At 50.6% G+C, this 24,662-nt stretch overlaps 1 protein-coding gene across 1 annotated transcript in view; it reads left to right on the plus strand.

Moving 5' to 3' along the window:
- PPFIA3 (PPFI scaffold protein A3) overlaps positions 1-24,662 on the plus strand; it is a 963,828-nt gene that overhangs the window by 897,312 nt on the left and 41,854 nt on the right. The gene's annotated exons all lie outside the window — the stretch shown is intronic.

The raw sequence follows: 24,662 nt of genomic DNA on the forward strand, positions 1-24,662 counted from the left end.
GTTCTGGTACACAGAATCCTTTGCAAACCTAAAATATTGACAAACAAAACACATTTTTCCCGCATTTCTGTGGTGGAAAGTTCTGGAATCTGCGTGGATCCACGAATTTCATTCCACCCCGCGTTCCCCAAAGTCTTCCGAGAAAAATTGTACTCCACTTGTGTGGGTCAGCCTAGTGCCTGCGACAGGAAACGGTGCAAAATGCAACGTGGGCAAAGTGCCTAGCTGTCGCTTGTGAACCCAGGCTCTGCCGGCACCTAGGGAAACCTACCAAACCCACACATTTCTGGAAAGTAGACACCCGGGGGCTTCCAAGGAGGTATAGCTTGCGTGGATCCCCCAACGTTCCCTTACCCAGAATCCCTTGCAAACCCCAATTTTAGCTGAGAGGCAAGGGCCCAAAACATTTTGAGGCAACATCGACATTGGCTATCAAAAAATGTTTTGGGCCCTTGCCTGTCGCGAGATACTTGGGCCTCCCACACAAGTGAGGCACCATTTGTATCGGGAGACCTGGGGGAACGCTGGGTGGTAGGAAATTTGTGTGAGTCCAGTGATGCCACGCTTTCCCACACACAAAAATGTGTGAAAAAACTGTTTTTTTTCAGCTAAAATTGAGGTTTGCAAGGGATTCTGGGTAAGGGAATGTTGGGGGATCCACGCAAGCCATACCTCCTTGGAAGCCCCCGGGTGTCTACTTTTCAGAAATGTGTGGGTTTGGTAGGTTTTTCTAGATGGCCGTCGAGCACAGGGCCAAAAACCTAGGTGACCCCTTGCAAAAGCAGGTGGTTTTCACATAGGCCATTTTGAAGTTGCCTCACTACGTTTTGGGCCCTTGCCTGTCGTGGGTACTTGGGCCTCCCACACAAGTGAGGCACCATTTTTATCAGGAGACCTGTGGGAACGCTGGTTTCTGAAAAGTAGTCCCCGAGTGTCTACTTTTCAGAAATGTGTGGGTTGGTAGGTTTCCCTAGATGGCCGCCGAGCACAGCACCAAAAACCCAGGTGACCTCCCTTGCAAAACCAAATTGTTTTGACTAAATTATGTGTTCAGTTCTACAGCGTGAGATTTTTGGGACAATATTGCATGGAAATTGTGACAGACATTTTCAAGTTGCAGGACATTGTGGATAAAAAAGTAACTTGGAATTCACAAGAGAGACATCACTATGTACTCCCATGGGTTAACAATAATATCTACATTTAGTAGGTTATTCCTGGGTGGAATGTACACCTTAACAGAGACACTCAAAAGACAAACATTCCAGCACAGCTATCTATTTCTCAAACACACACACATACTGGTTGGATTTGGCACTAGGGCGAGTGATGGTTCAGTACATACAATTTTATTATCAAGAGATTTCACGCAAATGAAATGCCCTGTCAATAATTAAATGCATAAAAACTGAACCAGTGACTCGCAACTCGTGAGCTGTAAAGCCACGACAAGGCATCAACCGTTTTACAGGCCATCCACGCACCTTTCATACCTGATACACACAGGACCATTCACACCAGCCGGGAGCAAGAGCAACACATTACAACATTCACAAAAAGGGACAAGGTACACCCTGCTTCAGAAAGAGATAAAAGACAAATATTACTGCACAGCCATCTAATCCTCAAGCACACACACATACTGGTTGGATTTGGCACGAGGGTGAGTGATGATTCAGTATATACAATTGTATTAGCAAGTCATTTCACAAAAATGAAATGTACTGTTAATAATTGAAAGGATGAGAAACTGAACCATTGACTCACAGCTCGTGAGCTGTGTAGGAGAGTAGGGTCTGCAATCCTATGGTCACCCCAGATTTTTGCTTTTTGCTTTACTGGTTTACGACTTTCCCTGGCTGTGGGCCTGCTAATCAGACCCACAGCCTAGCTGTTCTCTCTCTAAATTGACATCCATGTACTTTAGGTGCATTTACCAATTGGTATTGGGACGCCTTATCAGTCCCTGTACAGTGTACCTTAGGTACCCAGGGCATAGGTGAACCCAAGGCCTACCAGGGGCTGAAGCATGTATTATGCCACCCCTGGCTGGCCATCTAAACAGACACAAGTGGCTGGTAAGACAGCTGGGGCAAGGTGGTGTAATCACCCTTTGCTGTACATATAGTTACCTATATCTAACCCCAAAATGGACACATATACTCCTATCAGTCACTCCTATGGCAGGCCTTATCAATCCTGAAGGCAGAGTGCTTGGAATTATGTGAGATGGTGCTCTAGCATGAGCTGAGCCTGTCTGCAGCGTGCGGAACCAAGTCCTTATAGCTGTTCCATGATAGCGTATACCATATACTCTTAAGTGCATTATAATCCTCGCGGTTATTGCTAACTTTGGTATAGCATTATCAAAACATGTCGAGTAAGGTGTCATATGAATTGGAATACTACCCCCTCGCCAGTTCTGGCGACGGGGGTAGCATTCCACCCTTTTAGAGGGACACGACATGTATGTAACTGTGAACCCCGGTTAAAGTTAACCCGAGCCTCAGCATCACAAAATGGATGCTGCCACCACAGACACAAGTCTGACCTCCTGCTGCTGGGAGTCCTTCCAGCGAGGGAGGCCTGGACAAAGGGTTTCCTGCCTTGGGAGCTGCTAGCACCACCCCAGACAGGATTTTGTGTATTGGGTAGGAAAGGCCTCAAAGGAATGAGACATGCCTGGGGCACACAAGGTGCCCTGTGCATACACCGGTTCAAACCAGTTGCTGGGGCACTCCAGCCCCAGCTCTGGCGCGAAACCGGACAAAGGATAGGGGGTGTAACCACCCACCTTACTGGTCCCACCCACGGGAGGGACCTAGTCGATAGTGCAGCCCCCTTTAGGAGAATAAAGGTAGGAGCTGGTCCCATTCCAAGTTAGATTAATCCTGACAACTTTACAAGAAGAAACTCTGGACTTCGATGTTCTGCTCCCCAGAAGACTGAAGAATCTCCCTTGTGGACAAGGAGTGTCCACCCTGCAACTGCAGGCACCATCAAGCGTCCTAGTGGTCCACTTTGTCGTCCTTCCTGCCGGATCCAGACTTCAGAGCCCGACGAGACCCGGATTCCCAGACCTCTCCGACCTCTACCCACATCTGCAGCACAGCTGAGACCCGTGGGTGCGACGAGACACGTGGGACCGGCCATCTTGAAGAGACTGCACTTTGCTTCCAGCACGACTTCTGAGGTATCCTCGAGAAAGTGCTTTGGGGATTGAGAAGCCCCAGCCACGAGCAGCTCCTGCACCGAAGACCAGCCCTCCAGCATCCACGAGATCTGCGTGGGGCCCTTTTGCTTGGTTGCTGCTCGACGCGTTGTCTGGTAACTTGCCGGCTGGCTAGTGACCTCCTAGCCGACGATCCTTGAAATCTTCACTGCTGGTCTGGTTGCTCCAGACTGGCCCTTGCTTCCTTCTAAAAGAGAAGCACCCCGGACTCTCCTAGTCCGCACCAGACGCCTTTTCCACTCACCGCGTGGGTTGCCTTTGCCAAGGCCTGTTGACGCCGAATCCGGAACAGACACCGCCGACAGCGAGAGCCTGCGTGGGACAGCTCGTGCCTCCATCCTGGTCGTCGAAGACACCTCCTGGTCCACGTGGCTGCAGAGTCAAGCGTCCACTCTTCACCTGATCGCGACAGCAACATCTGGTTCCTTCCTGGTTCCACACCGGTCACTGGCTAGTGACTTTGAACATTGTCCCCTCTACTTTCAGGTCTTCATCTTCCTCGATCCACCCGTGGATCGCACCGGACATCTTCCTCCTGGTCGCCTGCAGCATCTTTCTCCAAGGCTCCATAGACTTCGACGCGGAAACCCGACACACTTTGACACCTATGCACCCGCAGCCCGTGGGTGAGGTAACAAGAGCATTTCGGTGCTCAAGGGTAGATTAACTCTCCTAGTGTCCAGATTTCCAGTCGTTTTAGTCCTAGATAGTGAAGACTGTCCGTACTTACCTTTTTCGTAAACTGTACTGTCCATTGACTTTGTTCCGCATCTCGCGTGTGAGTTCACACTCTGCACACGCGTTCCGTGGGCCTCCCATTACTTACCTAAGGTTAAGATAGTGTAGTCCCAGCGATCCTACAGCCTCTGGACAGCTCCATTCTTTCTATCGATTTCCTTATACCATTTACTTAATATATGGTTTGTCGTGCCCCTAGGGCACCACTGTAATTTTGTGCAACTTATCGTATTTTTCTTAAGAGATTGCCATGTGCTTAGCCCTCTGACCTCATAAAAAGTTCAGAGGTGTTTGTTATTAATAAATATACTGTTTATTTTCATAACAACCTGTGTGGTGTCCTTTCATCTGGTATTCAAGGGGTGTTATGTGGTAAAACAGCTGGCTTCACATGCCAAAAGAGTTTAGCCTAAGACTGCTTTGTCCATGCTACCATTAGGATAGCTGGTCTATAAGGTTGACTTACAACCAATCACCATAAGGGTTGTTTGGACTGATACAAGGTGATCACTAGAACTAGTGAACATCATAGATCAGGCCAACTTCTCACATTGGTGTGCAGCGGTTGGGATTTGAGCTTGCTGTTGTTTTTACCAAATATAATCTTGAGATATCATTTGAAAGATCACATAAGGTACCATAGGTACCATAGGTACATATAACAAGCTTAGAAATACTCTGAGGTCTACTGAGCCAGCTGTTGTAGTAGAAAGGGCCTAGCACACCCTGACTATAACTCTTAGCAAGGGATCAGTAGGAAAACCCATAGTGTAGGTAAGTGCACCACTTACACCTCACTAGAAAGCATGTCTACCACAGGAGAGGCCTCAGTGACTCCCCTTGTGGTTAGTGACCCTCCACAGGTCCTTTCCAGATATGCAGCCCTCAGCTTCCAGGAGATGAGACAATTGTGTACCTCCAGGGGGCTGAAACAGGGTTCTAACCCTACCTCTACCTTTCTGTTAGGTCTCTTAGAGACATATGATGCTAGAAGGGCTTCTAGCACAGGCCCCTCTAATCCAGATGGGAGTATGCCCCCCCTTAGAAGGTGAACAAGGTGATCCAGACTCCAACCTCCCTGAAACAGAAAATGTAGATGGTAGAGAGGAAAGGGACTTATCTGAGAATGAGGCAGACAATGGCCAACCTTTAGTCAGCAGACTTACAAGGGCCAACTTAGACCTACATAGGGAAGGAGCTGGGGGAGTCCCAGTGCCATCCACTTGCAGGCCTAACCTTGGGGTCAGAAGAGATAGATCTCATTCTAGGGACTCCAATAGATCTGTGCACTCCCATGGCTCTCATGCATCTGCTCAGAGGAGGAGGACTCCCCCTCAGAGGAGAGAGCATGAGGCAAAGATGAAGGAGGTTAATCTGAGGATTCAAAGTGAAGAACTTGCCCTTGCCAAGGAGAAACTTGCCTTTGCTAGAGAGCAACAGTTGAGTGGGTTAGCACCCACTGGTGGCAGCACTATCTCAAGGGATAAAGACCGGAGTTTTGATAATAGACACCTGAGTAAAATAGTGCCCTCCTATAAGACAGGAGATGATATCCACAAATGGATAACTGCTCTGGAGAGGGCCTGCAAAGTACAACAGGTACCACGGAGTCAGTGGGCAGCTATATTGTGGCTCTCCTTTGAAGGTAAAGGAAGAGATAAGCTCCTCACTGTTAGAGATGAGGATGCTAATGATTACCAAGTCCTGAAAACTGCACTGATTGATGGGTTTGGCTTAACAACTGAACAATACAGGTTGATGTTCAGAGACACCCAGAAAACTCAGGCTCAGGATTAGACTGACTTTGTTGATTGTGCCACTAAGGCTTTGGAAGGCTGGTTACTAGGTAGTAAAGTTACTGATTACACAGGATTGTGTAATCTTATTATGAGAGAGCAAATCTTAAATAATTGTCAGAACCAGTTGTTGCATCAGCACCTGATTGACTCAGATCTGACCTCTCCCCAAGAATTGGGAAAGAAGGCAGACAGATGGTTCAGAACCAGGGTCAAGCAGCAGAACCAGAACCAGGGTGGTGGCCAAAAGAAAGCAGACCAAAAGGGTAATCAGAATCAACAAAATGACCAGAAGTCTTCAACAGGGCCCCAACAATCTAAGGAGGGTGGGTCCCAGAATTCCCAAAAGAAGAAGACTGATGTTCCAAAGAAACCAGGGTGTCAATACTGTAAAAGTAAAACTCACTGGTTTAGTGAGTGCACCAAGAAAGGCCAAGCTCCTACCACTACTGTCCCTAAGACACCTGCACCCCCTAGTACAGTTAGTAGTGGTAGTGTACCTCCCAAGGCTATAGTTGGGTTAACCCTGGGAACTGAGGTGGGTTCTGACTTAGTCAGAACACCTACTCAGGCTGTTCTTGTTTGTACTGGGGACATGGATATGGCCCCCACTGTAAGTCCTAGTACTCTGGGCAAATACAGGCAAACGCCTTTAATCAATGGAAAAATGGCTCAGGCCTACAGGGACACATGTGCCAGTGTCACTATGGTGACACCAGCATTTGTGGACCCTGATCAGATCATGCTAGGTCCAGACTACCTAGTGACCAATGCTAGCAACGTCACTACCAATCACAGTATGGCAGTTGTTAACTTCTCCTGGGGAGGGGTAACTGGCCTCAAAAGGGTTGTAGTTAGTTCAGACCTCCCAGTGGATTGTCTTTTGGGCAATGATTTGGAATCCTCCTTGTGGTCAGATGTGGAGTACAGGACTCATGTAGAAATGCTAGGTCTCTCCTCACATGTCCTTGCTGTGACCAGGTCACAGGCCAAGAAATGCCCAGCTGAACAAGTGCTGGATCCTGGAAGAATGGACCAGACACTACCCAAGAGGAAGAGCAGTAGGGTTAAGGCAGAGCCTTCCCCCCTGCCTCAGGTTGAGGATCAGCCCTCTCAGGAGGCTGACCCAAAGACCACAGAAGGAACTATCCTAGAAGAGCTTGAACCTGAACAGGTTGAGTTTCTTGGGACAGGGGGACCTTCCAGGGCAGACTTGAGGCAGGCACAGTTAGACTGTTCCTCCCTTGAACCCCTCAGACAGCAAGCTGCTGCTGAGGCTGCAGGGAATGCTACAGGTGCCCACAAAGTATACTGGGATGAAGGACTCCTATACTCTGAGGCAAGAGACCCCAAGCCTGGTGCTACCAGGAGGCTGGTCATCCCCTTGTCTCTCAGAGGTTTCCTTCTCACCTTAGCCCACGAAATTCCCCTTGCAGGTCACTTAGGCCAGAACAAGACTTGGGACAGGCTTGCCCCACACTTTCACTGGCCTCACATGTCTAAAGACACCAAAGAGTTTTGTCGCTAATGTGTCACCTGCCAAGCCAGTGGCAAATCAGGTGGCACCACAAAGGCCCCCCTTATACCACTACCTGTGGTGGGGCTACCCTTTGAAAGAGTGGGGATAGACATTGTTGGACCAATGGACCCCCAACAGCCTCTGGGCACAGGTTTATACTGGTGGTAGTGGATCATGACACCAGGTATCCAGAAGCTATTCCCCTTAGGACCACTACAGCTCCTGTTGTGGTCAGGGCTCTACTTGGAGTTTTCTCCAGAGTGGGGTTTCCTAAGGAGGTTGTCTCTGACAGAGGTGCAAACTTCATGTCAGGATACTTGACTGCAATGTGGAAGGAGTGTGGTATAAATTATAAATTTACCGCACCCTATCACCCACAGTGCAATGGGCTTGTGGAGAGATTCAACAAGACCCTAAAAGGGATGATAAAAGGGTTACCTGAAAAGCTTAGGCGAAGATGGGACATCCTTTTACCCTGCCTCCTGTTTGCTTACAGAGAGGTCCCGCAGAAGGGGGTTGGCTACAGCCCTTTTGAGCTTCTGTTTGGGCATCCTGTAAGAGGACCCCTATGTCTTGTAAAGGAAGGATGGGAGTTACCTCTAAAAAAGCCTAAACTTGACATAGTGGACTATGTACTTGGTCTCCGCTCCAGGATGGCAGAGTACATGGAGAAGGCATCCAAAAACCTTGAGGCCAGCCAAGAACTTCAAAAAGCTTGGCATGACCAAAAGGCTATCCTAACTGTTTATCATGCTGGACAGAAGGTGTGGGTGTTGGAGCCAGTGACCCCAGCAGCTCTCCAAGACAGATGGTCTGGACCCCATACCATTATTGAGCAAAAGGGAGAGGTCACCTACCTGGTGGACCTTGGAACTCCCAGGAGCCCCCACAGGGTGCTTCATGTTAACAGGCTCAAGGCATTTGTCAACAGGGAGGACATGGGCTTGCTCATGGCCACAGATGAGGGGCAGGAGGAAGAGAGTGACCCTCTGCCAGACCTGCTCGTTCAGAACCCTGATGATGGGTCAGATGATGGTGTGGTCTTTTGTGACAGCCTCTCTGAGCATCAACAAAAGGATTGCAAACAAGTTCTTCAATCCTTCAGACAAATGTTCTCACTGACACCCAGTCAGACAAACTGGTGCACCCATGAGGTGGACACTGGTGACAGTCTGCCTGTCAAGAGTAAAATCTACAGGCAACCCGACCACGTCAGGTACTGCATAAAGAAAGAAGTACAAAAGATGTTGGAATTGGGAGTCATTGAACCCTCAGAGAGCCCTTGGGCTAGTCCTGTAGTTCTAGTGCCAAAGCCTCACACCCAGGATGGTAAGAGAGAGATGAGGTTTTGTGTAGACTACAGGGGTCCCAATGCTGTCACTAAGACAGATGCCCATCCAATACCTAGGGCAGATGAACTCATTGACAAGTTGGCTTCTGCCATCTTCTTGAGTACATTTGACCTAACAGCTGGTTATTGGCAGATCAGGTTAGCTGAGGATGCCAAGAACAAAACAGCATTTTCTACCCCAGGAGGTCATTACCAGTTTGTGGTGATGCCCTTTGGTTTGAAGAATGCACCTGTTGGTGAATCAAGTTCTCACTGGGTTGGATGACTTTTGTGCAGCATATCTAGATGATATTGCTGTCTTTAGCTCCACCTGTGAGGATCACCTGATCCACCTGAGGAAAGTTTTGGAGGCCCTGCAGAAGGCAGGCCTCACTATCAAGGCTACCAAGTGCCAGATAGGGCAGAGTCAGGTTGTCTACCTGGGTCACCTTGTAGGTGCAGGCCAGGTTCAACCCTTGGAGAGCAAGATACAGGCCATAAAGGACTGGGCTCCTCCAACCACCCAGACACAGGTCAGAGCTTTCTTGGGCCTGTCTGATTACTATAGGAAGTTTGCAAAAATGATGGGTCCATTGTGACACCACTCAATGACTTGACAAGCAAGAAAATGCCAAAGAAAGTTCAGTGGACAGTTAGCTGACAGAAGGCATTCGATGACCTAAAGCAGGCCATGTGTACTGCACCTATTCTCAAGAGTCCTGACTACTCCAAAACCTTCATTGTCCAAACAGATGCATCCGAGTTGGGTGTGGGAGCTGTTCTATCTCAACTGAATATTGATGGTCATGACCAGCCCATTGCTTTTATAAGTAGAAGGCTGACCCCTAGAGATAAACATTGGTCAGCTATAGAGAGGGAGGCCTTTGCTGTGGTTTGGGCCCTGAAGAAGTTGAGGCCATACTTGTTTGGAACTCACTTCAAGATTCAGACCGACCATAAGCCCCTCTTATGGCTAAATCAAATGAAGGGTGAAAACCCCAAACTTCTTAGGTGGTCCATTTCCCTACAGGGGATGGACTTTACGGAGGAGCATAGACCAGGGACTGACCATGGCAATGCAGATGGTCTCTCCAGGTATTTCCACTTAGAACAGGAAGACTCACCTGGTCAAGGTTAGTTTAATGTCCCTAAGTTTGGGAGGGGGGGGGGTTATGTAGGAGAGTAGGGTCTGCAATCCTATGGTCACCCCAGATTTTTGCTTTTTGCTTCACTGGTTTACGACTTTCCCTGGCTGTGGGCCTGCTAATCAGACCCACAGCCTAGCTGTTCTCTCTCTAAATTGACATCCATGTACTTTAGGTGCATTTACCAATTGGTATTGGCAGTCCTGCCAAGCGTCACGCAATAGGTGTGACACTCACGCATTTCAGTGCGGTGATCCGCATCACCGCACTGAATGCATTTGTCACGCATTTTTGCCACCTGTGCCAGCGCGCAGCAGCTCCTGTGCCCAGGCTCTCTGAGAGTGCTGCTCTCAGTCCGACTAGTGCCTAAACAGTTAACTTAGACTGCAGCTGAGCTCTCTGAGCTCGTGAGCGGCGCCGCGCTACAAATGTATCTCTCTGCTCTGCCAGTCCGACGAGTCTGTTGCCCTGGAAACTAATACGAAATGGTGCAGTCTGCAGGGGGGCAGGCCCGGGCTGCCGGCTATGTCGATACAGCCTCAGAGCTGTCAATCACGTCTGTGGCGCACCACAGGGGCCAGGATTAATCCGGATGTGCCGGCCTGGGATAGGGCCGTCACGTCCGGAGGAAGCAGGAAGTGCAGAAGCGGCGGGAGATTAGAGTGCAGGCTGCGGCGCACGAGACGCAGTCTCCCATCATTATGGCCACCCCCCGCGGCCCCCTGTGCAGCCCCGGCGTTAAACACATCTGCAGGCTGCAGCGCACCTTGACCACCACTGTGGCAGCTCAGCTGAGCCGGCAACAGCTCTGGCCACCACGAGAAAAACTGCAAGCGCGGTCGAGCCCAGCCCGAGGCGAGCCGAGTGAGTGGCCGTCGGCCGGTCGCGCGGGACAGAGTAGTGGACGACCATCGACCTGGGTGGGTGCCGTGGCCGACGGGCAGCAGCAGGTCACTACCAAGTAAGTGTCAGTTTCACTAGTGTCCACGCAGCGCTGCGCACGCGACGCCGCCGGTGTGGTAATGGTTTTATTTATTTATTATTTTATGTTATGCATTTAGCGCGGACTTTACCCTGGGGCGTAAGAGCGCTTCACATAGGAACAGACAGTACTGAGACATGAGGAGAAAATTACAATACAACAAATATTACACAAAAGCAAACGTTAATTTATTACATGAGGCAACTATCTCACAAATCTTTTTTTCTTGAAGACAGAAATCTAACACCTTTAATATGCCGCTGTGTGTTGTCCGGAAATAGAAATGCATTCCAAAATTTCAAGTCTGCTTTCAAGGCAGTGCCCGTGAAAAGTGACGTTTTATCAAACTGGGGTTATTAATTCCAACACAGAAGCTGTCCTTTTATTTCTGTGATTGAGTGGCCAGTAAAGTCACTGTTATATCTCTCACAACATGATGTAGAATCTCCTTTGTTACAGTGGTTATGCTTTCCCGCATGGCAGCAGCAATGTTCTTGATCACGCATGTTTCCAGGCACAGCCAGGTTCTTCCTGCATAATGTTGGCAGCATTACAAATGGTTGTCTACCGACAGGACTTTTGACACTGAGGGCCGCCCGCGCAGCGCAACACAGGCATCATCGCTGATGATCTCGGGCGCAAAGTAACTAGTCAGTGAGTCTGCTGCAGAGTGCATCATCACGCAGCAATGTAACTGCTGTGCGGCCCCGACCGGACCGGGACAACGACCACAGACAGCACTCTCAACTCGTCTAGGTCATTAAGCAAGTGTTGTTACAGTTTTTACTTTGGCCAACGACTGCGCGCCAGGCAGAGCCGTGAATGACTGACTGTACTATACACACTTTGTTAATTGTCCTTGTGTCTGTCAGCGCTGCCGCATCATTCCTCAGAGGCCCCCTGTCGCTCTCATGATGATCACAGTTATAATTTACTTCCCAGCACGGAGCGCACCACGCATTGCAGATGAGATGAGATTTGTTAATTGAGACACAGTAAAATCTGCAGGCGCAGGGCTGGTCTCTCTCATCATCCTTGAGGTTTACGTGATCTGCAAGATCTGAGATTTTGAATTCAGACAGTCTCACAGGACTGCTCTGTCTTGTCATCCTTCTTGGGTACCAGTACTTATCAATTGAGGGTATTCTCGTCAGACTACAGGGTGCCGGTCCGTGTTTTGCCACTTGGGCTCTCGGTGCTCGATCTGTTGCATCCAGTAAGTATTTTTGTATTTAATTTGCAAGTGTCCGCATGTACACAGAAGTTTAATGAAGTACTGCTTGTGAGAAGTTGGCCTGATATATGATGCTCACTAGTTCTAGTGATCACCTTGTATCAGTCCAAACAACCCTTATGGTGATTGGTTGTAAGTCAACCGTATAGACCAGCTATCCTAATGGTAGCATGGACAAAGCAGTCTTAGGCTAAACTCTTTTGGCATGTGAAGCCAGCTGTTTTACCACAATATAACCCCTTGAATACTAGATGAAAGGACACCACACAGGTTGTTATGAAAATAAACAGTATATTTATTAATAACAAACACCTCTGAACTCTTTATGAGATCAGAGGGCTAAGCACATGACAATCTCTTAGGAAAAATACGATAAGTTGCACAAAATTACAATGGTGCCCTAGGGGCACGGCAAACCATATACTAAGTAAATGGTATAAGGAAATCGATAGAAGGAATGGAGCTGTCCAGAGGCTGTAGGATCGCTGGGACTACACTATCCTAACCTTAGGTAAGTAATAGGAGGCCCACGGGACGCAGGTGCAGAGTGTGAACTCACACGCGAGATGCGTAACAACGTCTATGGACAGTACAGTTCAAGAAAAAGGTAAGTACGGACAATCCTGACTAGTTAGGACTAAAACGACTGTGGAACTGGACACTAGGAGAGTCAATCTACCCTTGACCACCGAAATGCTCTTGTTACCTCACCCACGGGCTGCGGGTGCATAGGTGCGAAGTCGTGTCGGGTTTCTGCGTTAAAGTCAATGGAGCCTGAAAGAAAAGATGCTGCAGGCGACCAGGAGGAAGATGTCCGGTGTGATCCAAGGGTGGATCAGAGATGCTGAAGACCTGAAAGCAGAGGGTACAATGTTCAAAGTCACTAGCCAGTGACTGGAGTGGAACCAGGAAGGAACCAGATGTCGTCGTCGCGATCCGGTGAAGAGTGGATGCTTGTCTCTGCAGCCACGTGGACCAGGAGGTGTCTTCGACGACCAGGATGGAGGCACGTGCTGTCCCACGCAGGCTCTCGCTGTCGGCGGTGTCGGATCCGAATTTGGAATCAACAGGCCTTGGCAAAGGCAACCCACGCGGTGAGTGGAAACGGCGTCTGGAGTGGACCTATAGGGGCCATGGTGCTCCTCTTTTAGAAGGGAGGAGGTACCCGGGGCATAGGTGAACCCAAGGCCTACCAGGGGCTGAAGCATGTATTATGCCACCCCTGGCTGGCCATCTAAAGAGACACAACTGGCTGGTAAGACAGCTGGGGCAAGGTGGTGTAATCACCCTTTGCTGTAGATATAGTTACCTATATCTAACCCCAAAATGGACACATATACTCCTATCAGTCACTCCTATGGCAGGTGTTAGAAATGGGATCCCTGGCTGGCCAGGGCTTGCGCCAAAGTCAGTCAGAGACCACCACTCCTAAGTCAGGGCAAGGGAGTTACACGCCAAGATAACCCCTGCTCACCCTCTAGGTAACGTGGCGCGAGCAGCAAGGCTAAACTCGGAGGCGATGTGAGTTAAGTGTTTGCGCATGCACCCCCAGCAACAACACCCAGGGCCCACCACAAAGGAAACTCCACACAAGGTTATATAAAAAAATAGCCTTTGTATTACACCAAAACACATTAGATAAAAACACACACTTTACAATGTGCCAACAGGCACGGGCAGAATTTACAGGGGATATGTACAAGACAGGGCCACCTGGACCACTGTCAGGAGTCAGCACTTTTAGAACTTAAAATACAATACTTGTAGGCCTAGAACTTAGAACATAGCAGAAAATCACTGTAGCACAAAATAGCACACAACCAGTAACTACTGGTAATCAGGTAAGTACCACCTACGCATTCCTAACCACCTTAGGAACAGGTCACGCATGGAACCAGGACCTCACTAGCACCACCTGTACTAGCAAGAACAACCACCTAAGTATCACAATACAAGTAGGGGCATAGACCTGGGGGCAAAACACATGATGCATAAACATACATTCAGCGGTGTAAGAACATGGCACATGACGCATTTAAACACATTCAGAGGTGCAGCAAAAGAACAATTGCGCCAAACCCACAGAAGTCACCACCTGTGACAGTCCCTAGGCCAACTGGCCTCTCTAGGGCTAGGACGCCTGGTGTCCCAAATGTCAGGGGCCTAAACGTGGCAGTTGCCCACAAAGTGCTGGGCAACTGGTGCAGACAATGAGGGGGCCACGTGGGAGCCTGCCAGGCTCTGAACCAAACAAAATGCCCCCTAGAGCCTCTCTGGGCTCCAACGAAACGACTGTGGCGCCTCTTGAGCCTCTCTGGGCTCTCAGGAATAAATGTGCCCCCACGGGGCTCGGAAAACAAATATGGGCGGGGAGCCTCGCAGGGCTCAACAAATATGCCCCCAGGAGCCTCGGGGCTCCAAATCAAATGCGGTGCCTGCCTTGAGCCTCTCGGGGCTCTACGTAAGCAAATTGACCCCGTGATGCTAGAGCCTCGTGGGCTCTCAAGAAGAATGGGCCCCGCCTTAGGACTTTAAAGGGGGAGCAGCCCGCTGCCTTCCGGGGCCGCTCCAGAAGTATGCACGGGCCCCCACGGGGCCTTTACAGAGCACTGGGACCCCCGGCTCAAGATGCCCGCACCTCACTCACCGGGCTCTGCTGCGGGGCTCCGAAGTCGCGCTGGGTCCCTGCGGCGTCTCTCTGCTGCCGGGACTCTTCTCTCTGGTGCTCTGGGGCGGCGGCTGGACTGGTCTCTTTTCCCGGGGCTCTCCCTTGCTCTCAGGAGTCCCGGGGGAGGGACGCCGGCTGCGGGGCGGGACTTCCGGTCGGGCCGCGGCCAGGGGTTCGGGTGACACCACTCACGCGGCTCCGACGGAGTCGCAGGCGTCGCCACCTGCCCCACACCTTCCGGTCCCTGGGCACGGTGCGACGCAAGAGGAGGTCGAGCGGTGCCTCATGGCCATGAGGTCCCTCCCTCCTCCGCCGGGTCCCGTGGCGCCTACGGGTCCAACGGTCCCGGCTGGAGGGCCTAGCGGGTCGGGTGCCTCCTCCGACGCCATTGGGTGCTTCGGGCCCGGCGCCGCCGGCGACTTCGGTCCCGGCGCCGCAGGCCCCCCTGGATCCGGTTCCGGATCCGGGTCGTCGCCGGTCGACCTCACCGGCGCCGACCCTGCGGGTGTCGCCCCCGGCGCCGCCTACTGGCGCCGTCCCCGATCCTACCCTCGATGCGGTTCCGGCGCCGCTGGGCGCCACTCTCGACATCGTATGGAGATTTCTATTTCCACGAACCGGCCCCATCTGTTGACCCTGAATTGCAGGAGATGGGTGACGAGGGTGATTGGAAGGGGTCTGTGGACCCTCTGGCACAGGAGTGCCAGCCTCAACAGGACTGGACATATGAGCTTGGGGAGGCCAGTGGAATTGACACTTCGCCAGACACTGGATTTGTCTCCCCTCCCACCGTGGCTACGGAGGAGGGGGCTGCCTACAGTGTAGTGTTGATGCGGGCGGCCACGGCCTTGGGCCTGACGCTCCCCGTAGCGGGCGTAAGGACTAACCTCCTCACTGAGGTCCTTAAACTGCAAGCATGCTCCAATGAGCCTCTGCTGCCATTTAATGAGGCCTTGTGTGACGTTCTTGTGGGCACTTGGTCCAAGCCTGCCACAGGTCAGTCTGTGGATAGGAACGTCGCCAGACGCTACCGCCCGGCCCCGGGCGACCTTGCTTTTTGTCCACCCATCCCACCCCCGAGAGCCTGGTCATCCAGGCCTCCACTTCCCAGACCGCATTCCCGACGGCTCCGCCCGATCAGGAATCCAAAAGGTACGAACAATTCGGAAAGAAAGTGTTCTCGTCCCTGAGCTTCAGACTGCGGTCAGTCAATACAGCATGCCTCTTGGGCCGCTACATCCACACCCTGTGGGACACGGTCGCGGACGTGCTGCCACAATGTCCGGAGGAGGCCCGGGCTAAACTCGCCCAAGCCCTTGCGGAGGGTCGAGCTGCACTGCTCTATTCTATCCGGTGTGGGCTGGATACCACGGACTCACTGGGCAGAGCGATGGCAACGACGGTGGCGGTTCGACGCCACGCCTCGTTGAGGTCCGCCAACTTTTCGGCCGATGTCCAGGCCACGCTCCTGGACATGCCGTTTGAAGGCCGTCACCTATTTGGCGACAAAGCAGACCACGCGCTTGAGCGTTTTAAGGACTCCAGGGCTACGGCCAAGTCCTTGGGCCTCTCGGCCCCACGCCAGCAAACGGGTGCCTTTCGCTCCTTTCGTGGCCAAGGAAGGGGCGCTCCCACACGTGCTGCCAGCCACGCACCGCAGACTGCTACACAGTGCGGTTACGGACTGGGAAACCGCCGTGGCGGCGGTCGGGGACAACGGCGAGGCCAGTCCACACCTTCCCCTGCAGCATCCGCCTCAAAACCCTCCTAGTCCGTGCTTTCAAGCCCATGTGACGCCAGTGGGGGGCAGGGTTCGCCATCACCTCTTCCACTGGCACACTGTCACGTCGGACAGGTGGGTGCTGCAAATCGTCCGAAGGGGCTACTCCCTCCCCTTCGAGTCGACCCCTCCAGCCATGCCACCGCAATTCCACCGCGTGTCGGGGGATCACTTGCAACTTCTGCAAGAGGAAGTTACGGCCCTCTTGGCCAAGGGGGGCATCGAGCGCGTTCCTGGGCCAGAGGTAGGGTGTGGTTGTTACTCCCACTACTTTCTGGTACCCAAGAAGGGCAAAGGGGGCCTACACCCTATCTTGGACCTACGGAACGTCAACAGCTTCCTCCCGAAGGAGAAGTTCAAGATGCTGACTTTGGCTCAGGTCTTAGCTGCCCTGGACCCCGGAGACTGGATGGTAGCGTTGGACTTGCAGGACGCTTATTTTCACATCCCCGTCCTGCCGGCCCACCGGCGTTACCTGCGTTTCACGGTAGGCCACGAGCACTTTTAGTTTACCGTGCTCTCCTTCGGCCTTACCAGCGCTTCACGGGTGTTCACGAAAGTGATGGCGGTGGTCGCAGCTCATCTGAGCAGGTTAGGGGTTTCAGTCTTCCCCTATCTCGACGGCTGGTTGTTGAAGGCGGGCTCGCCCCAGACAGTCGTCAGCCACCTCCAGACTACGGCCGATCTCCTGCACCTGCTGGGGTTCTCCATCAATGTGCCGAAGTCACACCTGTGTCCCTCGCAGAAGCTCCTCTTCATCTGAGCGGTTCTAGACTCGGCGCAGTTTCGGGTTTATCCTCCCGAACAGCGGGTTCGGGATATTCAGGCTCTGATTTCGATCTTTCAGCCTTTATCCCGTGTCTCGGTCAGGTTAACGCTGCGGCTTCTGGGGCTGATGGCCTCCTGCATCCTTCTGGTGCATCACGCCAGGTGGCGGATGCGGGCTCTTCAGTGGGACCTGAAGTTTCAGTGGGCCCAGCATCAGGGCAACTTGTCCGACCATGTCTTGATATCGGAGGGCACTGCAAGACAGTTGCAGTGGTGGCTCACGGACCACGATTGGGTCAGTGGCAGAACCCTCTCCCTACACCAACCGGAGCACGTAGTTGTGACGGACACATTCCTCCAGGGCTGGGGGGGGCACATGGGAGAGGCGGAGATCAGAGGCCTCTGGTCTCCGGTGGAGTCCCAGCTCCACATCAACCTTCTGGAGCTACGGGCGATCCGACTTGCACTGAAGACATTCCTCCCCTCTGTCCGGGGGAGTGTAGTGCAGGTGTTCACGGACAACACCACCGCCATGTGGTACTGCAACAAACAAGGCGGGGTGGGGTCGTGGACCCTATGCCAGGAGGCTCTGCGTCTCTGGCAGTGGCTGGAACATCAGGGCATGACCCTGGTGGTTCAACACCTGGCAGGTTCTCTGAATGCCAGGGCTGATGGATCACGAATAGCGACTGAACTCGGCCGTGGCACAAGGTCTCTTTCAGCAGTGGGGAGAGCCTTGGTTAGATCTATTCGCCACAGAAGAGAACGTGCAATGTCATCAGTTCTGCTCGTTGGAATTTCCAAGGCGGCACTCGCTCGGAAACGCTTTTCGTCGCGAGTGGAGTTGCGGTCTATTGTACGCCTTTCCGCCTATACCACTTCTGCCCAGAGTGCTGAAGAAGATCAGGCGCGACCGGGCCCAAGTTATTCTTGTGGCTCCAGACTGGGCACAAAGATATTGGTATCCAGAGCTACTCAGCATGTCTGTCGATACCCCGATTCGTCTGCCTCTTCAGGAGGACCTTCTGTCGCAGCAGCAGTGTACGGTCCTCCACACAAACCTGTCCAGTCTCCACCTACAAGCTTGGGGATTGAGCGGCGACAGTTGAGGCCATTTGACTTGCCTCCTGAAGTCTGTAATGTCATTCTGGCAGCCAGGCGTCCCTCCACAAAGTCGGTATACGCCTGCAGGTGGAACAGATTTGTGGCATGGTGCACAGCAAAGGCTGTGGATCCACTCTCTGCCCCCCTTTCTGAGGTTCTTCTCTTCCTTCTCTCTCTTGCCCAGCAGGGCTCTGCTCTGGGCACTATCAAGGGCTACCTCTCTGCCCTTTCCGCCTTCTTAAGGCTACCTGATCAGTCATCTTTGTTCAAGTCCCCAATTGTAAATAGGTTTTTGAAGGGCATCACACACATGTTTCCTCCTGTTCCTTTCGTGATGCCCCAGTGGGACTTGAACCTTGTACTTGCTTACCTAATGTGTGCTCCCTTTGAGCCGCTCCATAACTGTCGTCTCCGTCTTCTTACTTTGAAGACTGCTTTCCTGGTTGCCATCACCTCTGCCAGGAGAGTGAGTGAGCTCCAGGCTCTTTCTTCCACACCTCCTTTCCTCTGTCCATCCGGACAAGGTTGTGTTGCGGACGAGACCCTCTTTCCTGCCCAAGGTTGTCACGGCCTTCCACATCGGGCAGTCCATCACCTTGCCCACCTTCTTTCCACCTCCGCATCCCTCGAAAGAGGAAGAGAGGCTCCACCGTCTGGACCCAAAACGTGCGCTCTCTTACTATCTGCATCGCACACGCCAGTTCCTGGTGGATGACCAACTCTTTGTAGGTTACGTGGGTGCTAAGAAGGGACGGGCGGTGCACAAGCGGGCCATCTCTCGGTGGATCATCTTGTGCATCCAGGCGTGTTACTCCTTGGCTAAGAAGGAACCCCCTGTTGGGCTGAGGGCTCATTCCACCCGGGCCGCGGTGACTACGACTGCCCTGGGCCGAGGAGTGCCCTTGCAGGACATTTGTCAGGCAGCTACGTGGGCCTCCCTGCACACGTTTGTGAGACACTACTGCTTGGACAGCCAAGTCCGGAGGGATGGCTTCTTTGGCCGTTCTGTCCTCCAGGACTTTCTGGTGTGATTATTGGTTCGCAGACCCACCACCGGCGTTGGTATTGCTGGGGTATCTATTCTAAGGTAAGGAATCTATCACTAACGTGTCTATTTCAGATGCACAAGTTACTACTTGTGTAACGATATATCTGTAAGAGACATTAGTTAGTGATAGATTCCTTACCGACTCACCCATCCTCCCTGTTCTGCGAACCGATATCTAGGGTTAAGGTCATCCCCTTTCAGGGCCCTAGTTTCATGGCACCAGTGTTGGTTCAATCATGGCTCTGCGTATCTGGCGTGGAAAAGCGGAGTATCAGAACTGACGTCAGCGCGCGAGGGCGGCGTCTAAGTACTCCGGTGACGTCATTCCGGCGCTAATGACGCACACGACGGACGCAGAGCCGCGGACGACGCCTGCCGCGCGCAGGGGTATTACTACGCAAAAATCTCCGGATCCAGTCTGACACCTGGGGATATTCTAAGGTAAGGAATCTATCACTAACTAATGTCTCTTACAGATATATCGTTACACAAGTAGTAACTTGTGCTTTACTACTCATGGATACTCCCAAAAACTCTTTTGTCTGTGGTAAGCTCTATAACAAGCAGGCACACACAGCCCAGGCTTAGAAGGACACCCAGGGCAGAAAAGACGAGTCTCCTTTCACAAACCTCTTCGCCAAAAGACTCTACATCTCCTAGTGGGAAAGTCTTTTGTAGATGTGGGAGGAATGTAATCAGGAAAGTGGCGATCTTTCAATCGAGCCACATCCTTCACCACTCCAAATCTAGGAACACTTACCTGTTCCACAACAACAAGGCTAGCTATCACAGAGTGCTAAAACTGAAGAAATGTCAATTTTGACGCAGGAGAACACTCCTTAAACACAATAAAAGCATTGAAAGTTGCTAAGTTGAAAAAATGGATTGCCAACTTCTTATACCAAACATAAGCCTTCCGAATAGCAGTGTAAGGTTCCAACCTCTGATCTACTCTGTCAACACCACCCATGTGCTTATTCTAGTCCTTTAAAGCCATCAATGGAACAGGCCCGGAATACTTGCAAAACAAACTTTGCAAGCAGACCTCCTGCCGCAACTTGAGATCTAATGAAGGGGCTCTGTTGATGACTCCGCGTATCTGGCGGACGCGTTCAGGGGGCAAAGCCTTCATACATCGCCCCTAAGTACTGGAATTCTCTACCGGAAGCTCTGCGCAAGTCCACCTCCTATCTTGTGTTTAGGAAACTACTGAAGGCTTTCCTATTTTAAAGATCTCTTCAGCTTTGGATCCTAATTTTTCCTCCTCAGTTTTCGCCTAAGTAATGCGCTGAGATGCCCCTTGGTGAGTCATGCGCGATATAAGAGGCCATTAACATAACATAACAAAAAAGACGACTCGTCGACGTGGCCGTCGACGATTCCTTCGTCAACGAGAACATCCGTCGCCATGTCTATGACAACAACATCTACTTTTTCTTCTTCTCAGCCCAAGATGATTATGTCATCGGCATCTTCTCCCTCGACGATTGTCGGTGAAGGTGAGACCTTTAACGTTGACGTTGTCCTGGTCATCGTCGTCGACGAAGAAGCGGCCCTTGTCAGGACCCTCGTCGACGGAAGCTTACTCATTGTCGAGGCTGTCAACGGTTCTGAAGAATAAATCTCCTTCATCGACGGTAGCCGTGTTGGCGGCACCCTCGTCGACGGCAGCCCCGTCGACGGCAGCCTTTTCGACGGCAGCCTCGTTGACAGTGCCGAAGTTTTCCGATGCTGATCTTCGTCGACGCAGTTTGTCGACGAAGATCATCATCGGAAAACATTGACGGAAGAACCATTGATTAAATCTTCAACTTTGATGTCTGTAGTACCCTTAACGTCTTCATCAATGCTTGTACCATCATCGGTGTTAGCAGATGCTTCAGGGCTTCCCACGCGAAAGAATTCCAAAGATATTCTTTTACCAGTACATACCTCTCCAAGTAAGGTATCTCCTTGTCCACCTGAGGAGATTTTTGACTATGAAGCTGATGAAGAGAATTCAGAGGATGATGAGAAATTTCGTGCTGCTCGAAGTCCTTCCGAACATCTTATTAAGTGTCAGGATGATGATGATGATTGAGGCTAGTACTCAGGAAAGACAAGCAAATCAGACAGTGCAAATGCCGATGTCTCTTGTCTCAAATTTACAACACATGGTAGACGATTACTACCGCAGGTTTCCTCCATCGGAGCTGGCATCTTCCATTCCACAGACACCTATTCTGCAACCTTCCTTGCTCATCAGATCGGCCCCTCCAGTTTCTCCTGTGGCCACGGTGACACAACATCCAGAGGAGACACACACTATGGATGAAGAAAGGGATGGGGGAGAGTTGGATGAAGGATCCCTTCCTAACGAATGGGATGATTACCACAGGATGACTGTTTCTTATACGATTTTAAGGAACAAACAAGGAAACAAGTCCGCGCTATCCCTATTATTGACTTCATATGGCAAGAAGGATTAACGGTTATGAAGACCTCAGCCTCAATTCCTGCAGTATTGCCAAAATTAGATACAAAATAAGAGGCTCCATATAACTCTCCTGCCTGTCTATTGGACAACCTAAACCTGACTGTGTTATATCCCAGGCGGTACAACGTTGTGCCAGGAATCCTTCATCTCCATTATCGGCTCCTCCTGATAGAGATGGAAGACGTCTCGATTCCATTGGCAAGATGTTTTCCACTATGGCGGCAACAACGGTCAGAGCGGCCAATTCACTCGCTATTTTAGCCAGATACGACAGGCAAATGTGGTTGGAAAGTTCACCCTTAATAGAGCTGTTGCCTGAGGAATCTCTGTTTGACCAACATATTGCTGAAGCCCTCCAGACAATAGAGAAAGATACTGACATGGCAAAGGCTCTCGGGACTATGTACTTTAGAAAACAGCCTTTTCGTGGAGCAAGAGGTCGTGGTTCATTATCCTTTCGATGAGGATACAACCAATACAGACAATATTAAACTTACCAAGGACAACCAAGATACATATCGTCGCAACAGCAACAGTCATTTAAGCAACCACTGGCTGCATCCTACAAACATTACAGGGGTAAAGCCACCTACAGGGGCAGAGATAACTCCAAGAAATAGTGACAACTGCCCACTGCCAACCACTTTTCCCATCAATCCTATAAAAGTTGGAGGAAGAATCTCCAATTTCTTCTCCAAATGGTCTGCAATAACAACGGACAGATGGGTTTGAGACATAATTTCCAAAGGTCACACTTAGGAATTTGTGATGATTCCTCCCAGAGGTCCTCCTCCTGCCCCTTCAAAAGAACCTTTGTGCCAAATAAAAATAATGTTGAAGAAAGGAGCAATCGAAGTGGTACCAAATTTACAAAAGGGGAACAGGTTTTTACTCAAGGTTCTTCCGGATAAAAAAGAAATCGGGGGAGTGGCGCCCCATTCTAGACCTTCGTTCCCTCAACAAATTCCTAAAGAAACAATCCTTCCGAATGTTGTCTCTTCAGGAGGTGCTCCAGTTAAGTCAGGAGGATTTCATGACAACCCTGGACCTTCAGGATGGTTATTTTCATGTCCCTATCGTTCCCAGACACAGAAAATTCCTGCGCTTCAGAGTGGCTGGTAGAGATTTCCAATTCAGAGTCTTACTCTTTGGCCTTCGTTCAGTGCCCTGAGTGTTCACCAATGGCTTGGCACCGGTGGCAGCTCATCTTCGTCAAGATAGAGTCCAAATATATCCTTACCTGGACACCAGCCTCATAAAGGCGAAATTGTTTTCAGTCACAAGCAGCCACACTCAGAGATGTCTTTCTCTGTTGCAATCCCTGGGCCTATTGATAAATCTAACAAAATCTCAGTTAACCCCTTCAAAGGTAAAGACGTTCTTAGGGGCAACCCTAGACACTCAACAAGTAAAGACCTTTGTCTCACAAGAAAGGCAACAAAGGATTTACAAGTTGGCAGCTCTATTACTCACAAAAAAGTCAATTTCTGTCCAAAGGTTCAAGTCGCTTCTGGGAATGTTGTCCTCCTGCATTCCCCTGATTCCCAATTGTCTAATGCAAATGAGACCCTTGCAAGAGGAGCTGGACAAACAAGGGTTGCAGGTCTCAGGATCCTTCGACGAAGTCATCAGAATAACATCTCAAATAAAAAAGGCATTACTATGGTGGACTGACATCCCAAACATATCAGCAGGCCTATCGTTTGTAGTGGACGCACCAAGTTTCATACTAACAGATGCATCCCTCGAGGGGTGGGGAGCACATCTACAAGAACTGACAGTAAAAGGAAAATGGGACAGTCAGCAAAGAGCTTTGCATATAAACCTATAAGAGTTGTTGACGATATTCCTGGCTCTGAAATCCTTTCGCTCCATAATAAAAGGACCTTCAGTATTGATTCGGACAGACAACATAACGAGCATGCATTATTTAAACAAGCAAGGGGGCACAAAATCAACCTTGTTATCCCGCCAAGCTCAACAAATATGGGACTGGGCTATACAACATCAGATAACATTGACTGCAGTACATGTTCCAGGAGTGACCAACATCCTAACGGACTCTATGAGCAGGTCAATTACATCCAACCACGAATGGAAGCTTCATCAACCAAAGTTACATCACATATTTCGGTTGTGGGGAAAACCGAGTTTGGATCTATTTGCGACCAACCTGAACCGCAAAGGCCCATTCTTTGCAAGTTGGCTACCCCAACAGGGATCTTGCGGGAATGCGTTTTCGATAAATTGGTCAAAAATGTTTGCTTACGCTTTCCCTCTGATTCCTTTAGTCCCCAGGGTGCTTCGGAAGATGAGGAAAGAACCCTGCTGAATACTTCTCATAGCTCTCTGGATGGCCTCGCCAGTTCTGGTTCACAGAGCTCCTACTCCTGTCGTAGTGCAAACCCATACTGATGCACCCATTGCATAACTTGCTGCCAATGATCTACGGCCAGGTCTACCATATTGATCCAACATCTCTGCGATTAACAGCCAAGCCTGAATACTATGAGTGTGGCCGACTTAGTTAAACTTGAAGATTCTCAGGAGGTTCTAACTAACGCCAGAGCGCCCTCCACCATAAAGACTTATAAACTCAAGTGGAAGAGATTCTGTCTTTGGTGTGAAACTTCCAATGTGCACCCTGTTCTTTCTACACCAGAGCAGCTACTGCCTTTTTTCCTACAACTGGCAAAATCTGGCATCTCTCACGCTACAGTTAAGGTATTCCTTGCCACAATTTCCAGATTTCAACAACAAAATGGATCACAATCTCTTTAGTCTTAAAGAATTTTAAAACAATATCTCAAGGAATTATTTAGAATGTTTCCACCAATTAGGC

This window comes from Lissotriton helveticus, chromosome 7, assembly GCF_964261635.1.
Source record: "Lissotriton helveticus chromosome 7, aLisHel1.1, whole genome shotgun sequence".
NCBI lineage: Eukaryota > Metazoa > Chordata > Amphibia > Caudata > Salamandridae > Lissotriton > Lissotriton helveticus.